This window comes from Melanaphis sacchari, unplaced genomic scaffold, assembly GCF_002803265.2.
Source record: "Melanaphis sacchari strain LSU unplaced genomic scaffold, SCAv2.0 Contig12_pilon_pilon, whole genome shotgun sequence".
In the NCBI taxonomy this organism is placed as follows: Eukaryota; Metazoa; Arthropoda; class Insecta; order Hemiptera; family Aphididae; genus Melanaphis; species Melanaphis sacchari.
This window is the reverse complement of record NW_020270527.1, coordinates 1,984,180-1,998,026: the sequence shown is the minus strand read 5'-3', so window position 1 is coordinate 1,998,026 and position 13,847 is coordinate 1,984,180. Positions and strand designations below refer to the sequence as shown.

The 13,847-nt window shown below is 26.7% G+C and overlaps 1 non-coding gene across 1 annotated transcript; it reads left to right on the top strand.

The window, feature by feature from the left end:
* The first annotated feature begins 13,093 nt into the window (after nucleotides 1-13,093).
* LOC112591267 lies at nucleotides 13,094-13,306 on the top strand. The gene has a single exon (XR_003114496.1). It is a non-coding gene; the product is annotated as a small nucleolar RNA U3 (small nucleolar RNA).
* The last annotated feature ends 541 nt before the right edge of the window (nucleotides 13,307-13,847 follow it).

The window sequence follows — 13,847 nt, the reverse complement described above, 5'->3', positions numbered from 1 at the left end:
AAATAAAATACGAAAACAGGGTGGCTTAAGTATAGAAAGTGTTCATTGAGACTACTTTAACTAAATACTTATATTTGAATTTACTATATAAATATAATATAATTTTCAAAATATTTTAGATCTTCTTGAATTATTTGTAGACATTAAAAATGTTTACAATTGTTTTTGTTTTTTTTGTGATTAATGTTAATAAGTAATAACATTTTAGTTTATTAGACTAAAACATTGAAAATTTAATAAAAAGTTCATTATAAGTTTTTCTTACAGAAATTTAAAACTATCAAAGATACATAGCTACCATTTTATATAATAATATGAATGATTAGGATTCAAAATTCAATGAAATTGTTTATTTAAGCATAAAATAATAACACTTTTCCTTTAACTATTATAGATTATAGTAATTTGGTTAAATTTAAAAAATATATTAACAATAGTCTTAAAACTTTCTACCATTAAATATGTACATATTATAACTTTATTTCAATACACAATGACATTTTCAAAATATTTAGTCTGATTTACATTAAGCTATATTCATACTACATAAGCCTTTTCACACCATTTTACGACATTATTAACTTAAATATGCAATTTTTTTCAATTTATTTTAATTTTAATTTAACTTACCGAAATTATCAATAATAATATAAAAATATTGTAGTTTAAACTATTCATTCTTAAATGAGTTAAATGTATGGCATGTATATTTAACCTGAATGCAGTCCACATGTCTCCTTCTCTTAAATCATTTTTTTCGTTTGCAATATTATTAATTATTGAATTTAACACATCCGTTTTAATGACCTCGAAGGTTATAATTATGCAGCGGAAAGAAGTTCTTCATTATTTTTATTTAAATCTTGAAGGAGAATTTTTTTATAAAACTTACGACGTATAATAAAATTATTGAATTCGCTTTATTAAACCTGCAGTATAAATACAACTTATTATTAATTATAGTAAAGCTTATTTATATACATATGAAAATTATTTCTTTTAAATATTTATAAATATAACCATAATATTTCAATAATCGTGTACCGTCTACTTAAAAAATGGGATCACGACGCTAAGCCAACAAGACAACCATCAGTGGCCATCAAAATATTATAGGCTAAATAATTTTTTTTAAATAATAATTCTAATTTATTCTATCTATAATTCATTAATACAAAATACTAAAAACATTATTATAACGATATTTTAATATATTCAATAATTCAATTTTTATTCTTACATAAATATAATTGTCCCAAAAAATTTAAGTTATAGTTGAATACTTAATGGTACATATTACTAATTTATTACTTGTAATATTTTCAGAGGTTTATCGCGCGTCGAATGTGCTCATTGTTATATATTTGTTCGAAAATCGATAGAACTGTCAACTGTTCATCTGTTGATCAACTGTTATAATCTATATTGACATCCGATGAAATATTGGTATATGCGCCATTGATATAATCAGACGTAGTTTTATCATTATAGTTTTCACTTGCGTTTTAAGTTTTTTCTGTAGACTCTTTTTTCAAACTTCTGGTAGTACCGATTTTTATTAATTTTATTTTTAATCATAACTTAACCATTTATAAAAAGTTTATAGTTTGATAAAAGAAAACACTCTATTGAAACAACAAAAAATAAGAAATATTTACGGCAGTTGTACAAATATTATCACTAATTCAATATAATATCAAAGCCTAATACAAATAAATGTATAATTCTAGTTTGGTACCTACCTATTATGTATATTTCAAATAATTGCTTTGATAATAGTATCGATATTCTTTGGAAAGTTTGATATTATATATGATATACATTATACACATTAAATAGTAAATATCTCTTTCGTTATCTCAGTACTAATACTCGACGTCGGCAGTCGGCTCTTCGGTTGTCGACTTATCTACAATCGTTCGCGGTCCCAGTCCCTTAAAAAAACGTGTACAAAAAAATGTTTTACTAAATATTCATATAAATACAAAAACATATTTTACGAAAACACAAAAATGTTATAGTTACTTTTATAGTAGGATAACAATATCTACAGTCGTCGTTTAATCCTATATATATATATATTACACATTATACGTGAATTGTAGTATTGTACATAACGAAATATTTAATAACATTATACATTATATTACGTTTATATTGTGTATATAATAGACGTACGGGTGTATACATCAAATTCGGGCATTGAGACAAATATAATGTATAAAAATACGTCACAATTGAATCCAAGTGTGGGATCGTCCATAATATATTGTAATAACAGTCTTTGGATGAATTATAATAATATATTGTATCTTTTATACATTATTCAGATTTATTATTATATATAGGTAGGTACACCACTTGTGATGATCGGCGGATAAGTGTGCGAGGCTGATCAAGAGCAAATATCAGGTACGAGTGTAACGTCTACATTCTATACGCATCGCATAGAAGACGTCGATGATGGCCGTGCATGTTGCGACAGCCCTATATACGTCATAAATTTATAATATACACGCGTGGCACTATACAATCGTGCGAAGTTCGCAAAAAATCGACAAGAGCTGTTTTTTGGCCCATCGTTATGTGACGTGCACGTGTATAAAGTATGCATTATAAATACACTTATATTCACTCACAACTCACAAGGTATATGTCTGTATAAGCATGCTCATTACACGTCTCGCTTATGAAATACAGTCTACAGAAATTTGTATCATCTGTACATACCAGACGGTCCCGTATTAAATGACTTAAGAAATCTTTGAACTTGAAAATATTATACTTTTATTTAAAGTTATGACTTGAGAATTCCAAAAATCTCAATGAAAGAACGCTTATATAGTTGAATGATGAAATTACGTGAGAATTATTCTGGGTGAATCACCCTGTACGTACTGCAAGTGCGTCGATATATTATATTATAATAAGAGCACAGCTGTGCGTTATATTATACTGGATGATTTTCCAAGCATGCTCGCCACTCCTTTTGTCCTTCAATAATACATTTATTCAAATTTTGTTTTTAGAATTTTTTAGTTAACTTAAAAACTATATTTTTAAATATTTAGATATTTTATACCATTTTTTTTTTTTTTTTTTTTTTGAAATGATAACCATCCTCCTTTTTTTTACTATAAATTATTAATCAAATGATATTTTTAAAAACTCTGAAACATCAAAATCAAAATTCAAATGAGTTTCAACAATTTAGAATTTGTTTAAATTTATTATTTAAAGAAAAATAGGGGTGAACACATGCTTGGTGAATTACCCTATGTATATATTGCAAGATATAAGTAGATAGAGCCGTAGATATGGTATATACGACACTAGTGATAAACTTTATACATACGCATATAACATAACTAAAAAATATTTAATATAATAATAATCTCATTACAAAACGTTCTCGGACCTTCACCTAGATATAATACATATATATATACACTATTTAATTACTATTATAATATATACATATTATACATGTTATGTACACGTTACATCTTCGCCTCTGTGAATATCGCGCTAGTTATTTTTATTTTTTATGTTACACGTTAATAAAGAAAAAAATATGTCCTGCGTGTAATAAGTATTATTGTATGATACGACGCGACAGCGACGACATATGATTACAAGTATATGATGCCGCGTGACAGTTACGACGGCCTTAAAATAACGCGCGTTTAATGATCATCTTTTAGATCTTATATATAAATGGTACCTACGACGACTAACAGACGACACTCCGATTTTTGTTCTCTCGTATATTATTGTTTTCAATATCATGTCACTGCATGTTATTCTGCGTACCTATATCTAATATGGTTTAGTATGACCTTTATAATGTATATAGTATATACATATAATATACCTAGTTAGTACATAGACTAGATATAGCTTTATTATTACATAGATAGTTTATATATTGTGTATATAACATTTATCATATTTATATTTTTTCATCCCATCGTCATTACAAGTATTATAGCCTATAATACTCAAAACCAAAAGCTAACATAGACTAATTTAAAAGTAAAAAGTAAGTAAAATATTTAAATTTTTTAACCTTTAACTAGTTTTTAATTTTTTTATTAACAAGTAGAAAATCCATTGTAACAATATAGCTTTTTCCGATAAATTTTAACATTACTATAGCAAGTTAAATCATATATATGCATACCTAGTACATGAAATATCCATAACTGTAGTTACAACAAATTAATTATTTTCTTGTTTTATCACTTTATATATATGCAATGATTTCAAATGGTCCTTGATTTAATTATTTAGTAATTAGTTGATACAACTGTAAAATTTCTTTAACTAGCTAATGTAGTAATGTGAAATAAGAAGGAAAAATGTATTGGATACACTTCAACAAAATATTTAACTATTATTTAAAAAAAATTAAAAGTTACACAAAAATAATTGTATGCGTAAATAATTAGGTAGTAATTAAAAAAAAATAAAATAAATTATTTATTTATTTTTAACTGAGTGATGATGGTACCTATTTTTCTTAATAACAACTAATTGAAAATTAGATAAATGTTGTTATAGTTATAAATTCATATAATTTATAATTTTAATACTAAAAGAATAAGTTCATAATACAAGGCCTCTCACAAATTATTTTTATAATAACCAAAAACTCTAATAAATACAAATGCATAATTTTTTTATGGAATTTTGAACTTCAACTGTTTAAAAAATTGGATATTTTAGCAAAAAAATAATATTTAATAATAATATTTTGATGTAATTAAAAAAAAACATTATTCATTAGGATTTTAAACTTTTGTCATTGCCTACTTATTATTACTATCGGTTTTTGTTTCATTTGCCTATCCACCATTGCACACAGCAGTTATGATATCTATACAAGTCCGGTCATATATTTAATATATCTAACAGGTACGTTTATTGATACAATAATTAGTTTTATAATATTGAATTAATCTGTAAATTAAAATACGTTTAATGTTTAGTGCGCGTTGAACAAGTAAAAAAGAATAAATCAAAATACATTAAATAATCACTATTTATCAGTATCAGGAAACAAGAAAAAAGTCTCATCATTTCTATACTTACAGGAAGGAATTTTTTATTATTCGTAACTAATGTAAGATAAGCAATGATACACTAGTCATTTTTATTTTGACAACAAAAAATAGACATAAAACAATACTTTTACAAGACCTAAGAGTAATTTAGATAACCATCAAGTAGTCAAAATTAAATTGTGCATTAGCGAACGCGCTATAGTTAAAAGTACACCAATAGTTTTTCGAATTTCTTTAATACATTTTTTCTATGAAATTCTTTCGAAAACAGCGTACTATTGTAGAATATTGTTAGATAATGTTTAAAATAATTTAAACTTGTCCAATGTAAAACAATAGTTCATAAGTTATGAATCATAACATAACAACAAAGATGATAATAATAACCAACAATAACTGATTTTATTTCACTATAACAGTATCATTAGATTGCAATAGACCACATTTTTTATGAAAGAAAAAACACAATCGAAAAATTAATTCTAAATGCCCATGCTGTGAATTTTAAATTAAAACATTAGTTTTTAGTTATACTATATATGTTATAAATTATAATGAATGGAATAAAATCAATTTATTATTTTTGCACTTTCATTAATTAGATAAAAATATAAATTTATTGTATATTCATACAATTCATCAATACTTTGATAAAAAAATAAATCTGTTTACATATTGTTATATCTAACAGTTTTATAAGTATAAAATAACTCGTAAATTAAAAGTTTTTAATTTTAGATTTAATAATAACATTGCTGAGCGAGAAATCTATAATTTTTACAGTATTATTCGTTTAATTTTTACGAAAATATAAAATATTTTATATTTATACAAAGTTTTAACAATACGTCATAAGGTTTAAATTCTCACAAAATAAACAAAAGAAAAATTGAGACATTATCTTCCAATGAAGGCATTTAATACTTTTAACATGAAATCAATAATATAATTATGTTTAAATTATAATGAATAAATAACAAATAATGAAATCAGTAATAATACGTATTCCAACACAATATTTTGTATACATAAGTATATTTTAAACTATAATTTGTATTTCATTACTCTCGCGATATACCCAACACTGAAAATGTATTGAAATAATTAAGTAAGTACATGTATCGACATCTTAACTACCATCTAAAAAATAATCGTATATAAAACATCAAAACATAATCATGTGTTTTTAAAATACGTGTGTGTATTGAGGTACACTATAACAATGGTGGAGGTTACAAAATAAAACAAGAGGTCATAATTACCCGGGAAATACTTCTCGATTGGAAATTTATCGGCATTAATATTGTAGCTTAAATTTCCTGAAAGCCGTACAAATAATATCGTCTTATACGGCTTGCAGATAAACAAGGACGTATGCACGTACGAATAAACACTTTAAGGCAACTATAAAGAATATAATATTGCAACACTGCATCACAATATAGTAAAGCATATATAGATATAACTGTACAAGTAAAGTAAATTTATGGTTATGACAACATTACATAACATTGAAAAATAAATTCCACAAGCGTTTTCCTTAATTTTCAGCAATGTAGAATACTCGGACATAAAGCATTAGCGAACATCTCAAAACACAAAAACTTTGATGTCAAAAAAACTTCAAGTAAAAAAAAACTTACCAAACGGTCAACGATTCAACGATCAAACTAAACACTCACACACACACAGTTATATTTTAAGCAACGCGTATCTACAGTAAGACTTACTGGGAATTGTAATAAAAATTTTACATTATTAACATAACATTATTTATCAAGTTATAAAAACCTCTTTTTGTAAGATATACCCCAAGCATCATGCCATTGATAATATTTTCTATTATGATAATTATTATTATTTACCATCAAAACATCCTACAAATCTAAAATAAAATATTTCAAAACTATCATGCTAAAATAAAGAATTGAAATAATAATACCTCATATAAAAAATACAATAATACAATTGAATATCTATCGGAAAATTAAGGACTTAATTATGGTTTAAATTTTTAGGAATGCTAAAGGATCAATAACGATCGAGGTCGCCGTATAATTATCGGTGTAATTAGAGGTGATAGATTCTTAGGGTTGGTTTAGGCCTAATAGAAATTATCAGCCCCCCTTACCCTTGAAGTTTAAAATATAAGCCCTTGCAAAAAAACTTTCAATAAGTAAATAATTGATTAATTACATTCAATGTATTTACCTAATAAATAATAATTATAAAAATTACATATTGGTTTTATGTATTATATACTATATTAATATATGAAATTTAAAAACCTTCGGTAATTCCAATTTTCACAGAAACAATTTTAGCAACATCCAAAAATAATACAAAATATGCTTAGTTTTTTTCTCGTACATGAGTATAATTTATTAAAACGTACTCAAAGTAGACCATGTTAAAAAACAGATTCAGTAATCTGGTTTTAGATATTGAACATAAAAATTATAAAGATAATTAGATATTATAAAATAAAAGCATTCTTAGCTTTTAAATACTAGTGTATATAATAATAGAATATTAAATGTGCTTACTGAAGAATAATGCATGCAAGAATGGAAGGAACAAGAAGACAGGGCCGACTAAGAAGCAAATGATTGGATGAAATAAAGAAAAATCTGCAAAAGTTGGTATAAGTACTGAACAGGAGAAATACAACTAAAGACCAGGACGAGTGGATAAGAATTATTAATAATTGACTTTTGAGGATTATTTTTCAATTACAAGAGGAGAGAGCTTTTAATTCTATAATTTAATTTGCTTGCTGATTTTTTAGAACTCCAACGCTTGTATGCTGTAACTATATAGATTACTAGATACTAGATTATACGCCCATGTCTATATGATGCGAGTGTAATATTTGCCGGACGAACTTCGTATAAAAAAACGAACACGAAAACGAAAATAATTACAGACGACAATGATGGTACCTATAAAGGTAATCCGCAATCATCCAATCGCATCAGATTATACATTCTAACGCACGTAAACCTGCATACAAAACATAGATGAAGAAGAAGAAGGAGAAAAAGAAAAATGATAATAGAGCAAAAAAATTAAAACGGTGTGCTCGACAGTGGTTGAGTAAACGCACGACTATATATAGGTTTACAATATTATTATAATATTTAATATTATTTCTACATATTTATCAACCCGTAGTTCGCAGGTCGCGCTCGTTCGACCGTATACTACGTATACATATCGTAGGGTATACACCAGATTCGTCGGCGTAGAGCACACGAATATTATAATGTTATAAAACAAAATACTGATAATGGCGAGAAGCGCAATACAATGAACGGCTAGCGGATTTCGGTCGCTTCGATGCGTTGCGTGCTCGTGAAAAGGCGCCCGACCGTTTAATACAATAATTATTATTATATAGAACTCGTCCGTCGTCGGATATCTAATATATATAATTATAACCGCGCGATTCGGGTATTGTTTTCGGCCCCCGAGCACCCAAAGATCGACGGATATACGTCCGTGTACAATAATAATGTAATATTTCGTATACACAATACACCGCGTAAATCTGCGTCTATCAGCCGAGGGGAAGACGACGGATGCGACTGCATAGTATACGGCTCGTATTCTTGCGTCATTGAGCAGCTTGGACTGCTTGGAGCCGCCGCCAACTGACATATTATAATATATACATATATATATTATTATATTTTATTCGTATATTATAAATGTTCGTTCAACGACTGTTGTTATTATGTTATGTTATTTTTAATCTGATATTCGTGTATTCTGGGTTACGAGATAATAAAATTGCGTCACCTTATGTGAACCGATGCGTTGTCGATGTTCGGCGAGGTTCCAAATCGGAATTGTTGCAGTTCATCGGATCGAACGCGCCAACCGTTGGCGGCGGGGGAAAAAACAGCTATTACGGCGGATATTCGACGTTTAAAATACATCATCATTCATCACGTATCCTTATTCGTCAAAACTGCAGTCCAGCTCGCACGAGAGACTCTCCGATTTTACACTTGTCGTAAATGCAATGTAAAACAACAACATTAGCTATTATTTAATAGCTTTTAAGTATATACTTTTATATCTTTACACGTTTTTCGTTCGAGCATTGGATATACGTATAATATAATACTTTAAATACCTTACTAGAACAGTAGAACGGTATCTGTTAACTACATATTATTATATTTATACTATAACTTCATTGTATTTACGCAGCAAAATGCAGCAATACGACATTGTTCAGACTTTCAGTAAGTTATAACTTATAACACTTGTTTAGTGTGTGCTCGAGAGATAAGTTCACAAGTATATATAGGTATATATCACGTATTTATTTCGAAATACCTGCGGCATAATATTGCATGTAAATTGTAAATATCGCGAATTACAACCACGTACCAGATAGATATATACCTACTCTTAAAATATTATGTGCTTTTTAGTTTTGATTTTGCATTTACAAATAGTACACATTTTTACATAAAATCACCAATCGAACATTATAATATTAAGCAAAATATTGATACAATCGTTAAATTTAATCTTTGTTATTAACTTGTAAGTTACATAGTTATTAAGTTATACATGTTTACTTTTATTTAATGCATTTATGCGAAGTATAAATCTATATAGTTTAATTTAGGTAGATATGTAAAAATATTCTTAGTTTTTATTTTAAATTATACATTATTCAAAAAAATTCTCCTTTCACTTACTAAAAACACAAGAAGATGACAGCAATCCAAATACCTTTACATAAATAGATAAGTATAATTGTAGTGAAACAAGTAGGTAATTAAAGATCTAATGACATTTAAGATATTATTATTACAATCTTTGCAAGGACATTAAACCCGCATGACACTTTCAAAATAATCGCATATATGCATAAATCATTAGTCTATTAGATAACTATTTAAACAAATAGGTAGGTACCTACAAACTCGCCCGTAGGGTATGTATTCCAAAAAAAAAAAATTTATAGAGTCCGACGACACGACCTCGTTGATTGCCCAAGGGCTTCATAGATCACGTAATTTTAACAAAATGATTTTTCTAAAAGAATAGATCTTTTAGGTCAATATCGTGTCAATGAATTTAATCAATTATAATTTGTGATAAATTAAATCTGGTACATTTAAAAGTTTTCAACAATAAATTTATTTTCAGATTATATAACAATCTTATGAGACTCGCTTTTCTGTCTACAATTCATTTCGTATATGGGCGCTCTAGACGCAGCTCGGTTTTGTACGAATAATACTCATAATTAGATTATGAAATTAAACAAAACCAAGTTGAATTAATTTCCACGATTAAATTGAACAGTGCGATTGTACTAACATCACCAACGATGTAGAAATGTTATTGCTCTTAAACGTAGAAACCCTTTTAAATAATACCTGTTGTTATTGCCCGTGAGAAAATAATTACACCATTATGTGTAAAGGTTTTAGTAGCTTATGTGAAAAACAAGGTGTTATCGAATAAATAGTATTTAAGTCAATTGTATTTTGTAAGGCAGGTACCGTGATCTTTTTAACTTAGAGTACAATTAAATACTATATTATGCCAAAATTCAAAAATATTATACATTGATTTTAATATGGAAAAATGTTAATTTATAATAGTTGACAAACATTACGGAGGGAAGAGTTTGTATAATTATCAGAAACTGTAGTATTAAATGATATATAATTAAAACGTGAAAGTTTTTATTATAATGATCAACATTTGACAATATTAACTTAAAGCGTACCTTATATAATATATATGCATTAAAATAAAGAATAAGAATATTGAACTGATAAAATATAAGAATTTACTAATTCCTGAAAAATTATCAATATTTGTTTTTATTTAATAGTTTAACTCATTTTTAAAATGATAATAATTTATAATTAACTATTATTTTTTCTAACTAAATTGAATTACTTATTACAAGCTTAAAAAATAATGTTTTTATATTCAAAACAAATGGTTAAAATACCATTTCATGGTTATCAATGATTATAATATAGTAATTGTATTATGTTAAATGTGTATTTATATACATCTAGAATTTAGCTAAAATTAAATACCTAACGTTATTTGAAGGTGGTCGTGTGAACTTAAAATCCCTATAATTTTTTCTCAATATAATATAATGTATTTACGTATATTATTGGTATCATGACAAATAAGATTCGTATAATATGTAAAATAAAAGCTATTTTTAACTTTCAGCTTTTAAATTATTTTAATTTAATTAAATATTTAGTATATAACCATTCAATTCAAATACTCTATGCGTACATAATATATTTACTATGATTAAGAAAAAGTAGCATTATAAATTAATCTTCGAATTCTTATAATATAAATTACAAATGAATGAATAATTAACATTTCCCAATAAAATGCTGCATGCAATACTTACAATAAAATGTACATATTCAAAGCCATACTAACTATATCACCATAATAGACTTACTTAACTTAATTAAAAATGAGAAATTTTGTAGTTTTTACTGTTAATTAGTGCCCTACAAAGTTTGTTATTAAGTTTTATAAAATACTCATAGACTTCATTACAAATAACTCTAATAACAGACCCTATTCAGTGAAAATTAAAAATATCTATATATTGTGTATATCCACCTCATTCAAAAATAATAATAACATATTTGGCTTTAAATTTGTTAAAAAAACTTAAAACAATTCTTAATCACTTCTATTAGTAATAACTAATAATCAAAGAATTGATGATCTGTCACTCTAAGATCTATGGTAATAATAAAAGAAAATGAAACTAGAGTAAAAATAAATATTTTGTTATTTATTATTTTTACGGTAAAAATAGGTAATAAACAGTGATCCAGAGGTTATATTACACTTTATGGGTTTTATGATATACAAATAAATCTACGGTTTATTGTCTCAATTGATAAAACATCCAATGGGACTCGGGAGCAGACGGCATGATGCAACCGACTCAAACTCAGCGGTACGGGGGCGTTGAATACAGATGAGCGATGTGTGTGTCAGAGGGGGGTACTAAAAAATTCACTGACATAATATTATGCAGCATGCGCGGCGGCTTTAGTATACTAAAATATCATATAATAATAATGATAATACTTATACGTGTCTGTCGCAAGTCTCCGAAACGTGCCGGGGCAACGATTTAGTCGGTTTGCTAGCAAAGTTGTGTGTAGGTCTGTTTTGTGAATTTATCACGCGGTTCACCAAGCTCGTAACATCGTCATCATCATAATATAATAAATAATAATTATAATATAATATTTTCATAACGACGTAGCCGATGTCCTCATTTTGAATGTGCTGTGACGACAACGGATTGTATACGCCATACCTACAACTTATAAAAATATATTTATATATTTAACATTATACACTATAGTGTAATGTTTATGACTTACAATTATTAACATCATAAATATATACAACGCTGCTATTAACTTATCCCTATGTGAAATCGCAATGTTTTGCACGAGGAAAAAATATAAAATTATAACAAACGCAGTATTACGATAAATAGTTTGCTTAAACTATATCATTGTGTTACGAGTATTAAATCAAATATAAATCCGATAGTTATTAGAAAAATAAAATGATATGAACATTCAGTAAATTATTTTTACAAGATTATGGTCTATTATATAAATACTAAACAACTACTGTAATTTTATTTTAAAATAAGAAAATTAAAAAACAAACCGAAGAAATTTTGAACAGTTAAATTATCGCATATATCCAACAGATTACGCTTTTCTAAATTATTTTTTAATTTATTGAAAATCAAAATTTATTCATGATATAACACTAATAATAATCGAAAACCAATAAATATTTTGTTATTCTAACTCAAATTTTTATACACATAATATTATAATAGTGAAATATGAAAGATAATAACCGAAACATATTAGATCATCACATCACGTACTTTAATAATTATTATCAATAGATATGTCGAACATAGTGAACTAATTATAAGAGCGTGCAAATCGTTAATCTACTTTAAGATCACACTTCACAGGATTATTTCTGTAGTATGCATCGTCCCCTCCAGGTGCAAATATGGAGTCGTCATCAGCCACGATGATGAGACTTGTCCATCTACTTGAGCGTGAGATCGCTGCTTATCTTTTGATCTGAGATCATGATAATCATGCAACGATGAACGCTTACGATTCGCCGGTTAGTGGGTTGACACTGTTGACAGTCTGAGTGGTCAAGTTTAAACAAAATTAATACAAAATGAAATACGTAACGAACATAAATACATTCTATTATCATATATATTTACATTTTATTTGAGTGTTAACCTTGTTTTTGTTCACAGAGAACATCAATATCAGGTTTTAATTTACTTATAAATTTACACGAAGAATAGCTCGGAGATATTCATTTATATTAAATTTTACAAACGTTACATTTTCAAAATATTTTTTTGTTTTTAATTTTGATTACTTTGGCGAGCCGTACTTGGTCGCCACTGCTTTAGAACGTTAAAAATGTTTTATATCGCTACATAAAAAATATCATATAGTACAACGAACAATCATCCAACGACGGGGTGATGAATTGTATACTGGTTGGTGGCAAATGGCAGGGCAACAACGAACAAAATACCTTAACATGTTAATTAAAATAAATTATAAAAAAAATTATTAACAAATATTAAACTTATTAGCTAATATTATATTTATTTATACGGTATTATAGTTTGTAAATACACGACAATAATAATTGATTCAAAATATAACGCTTAAA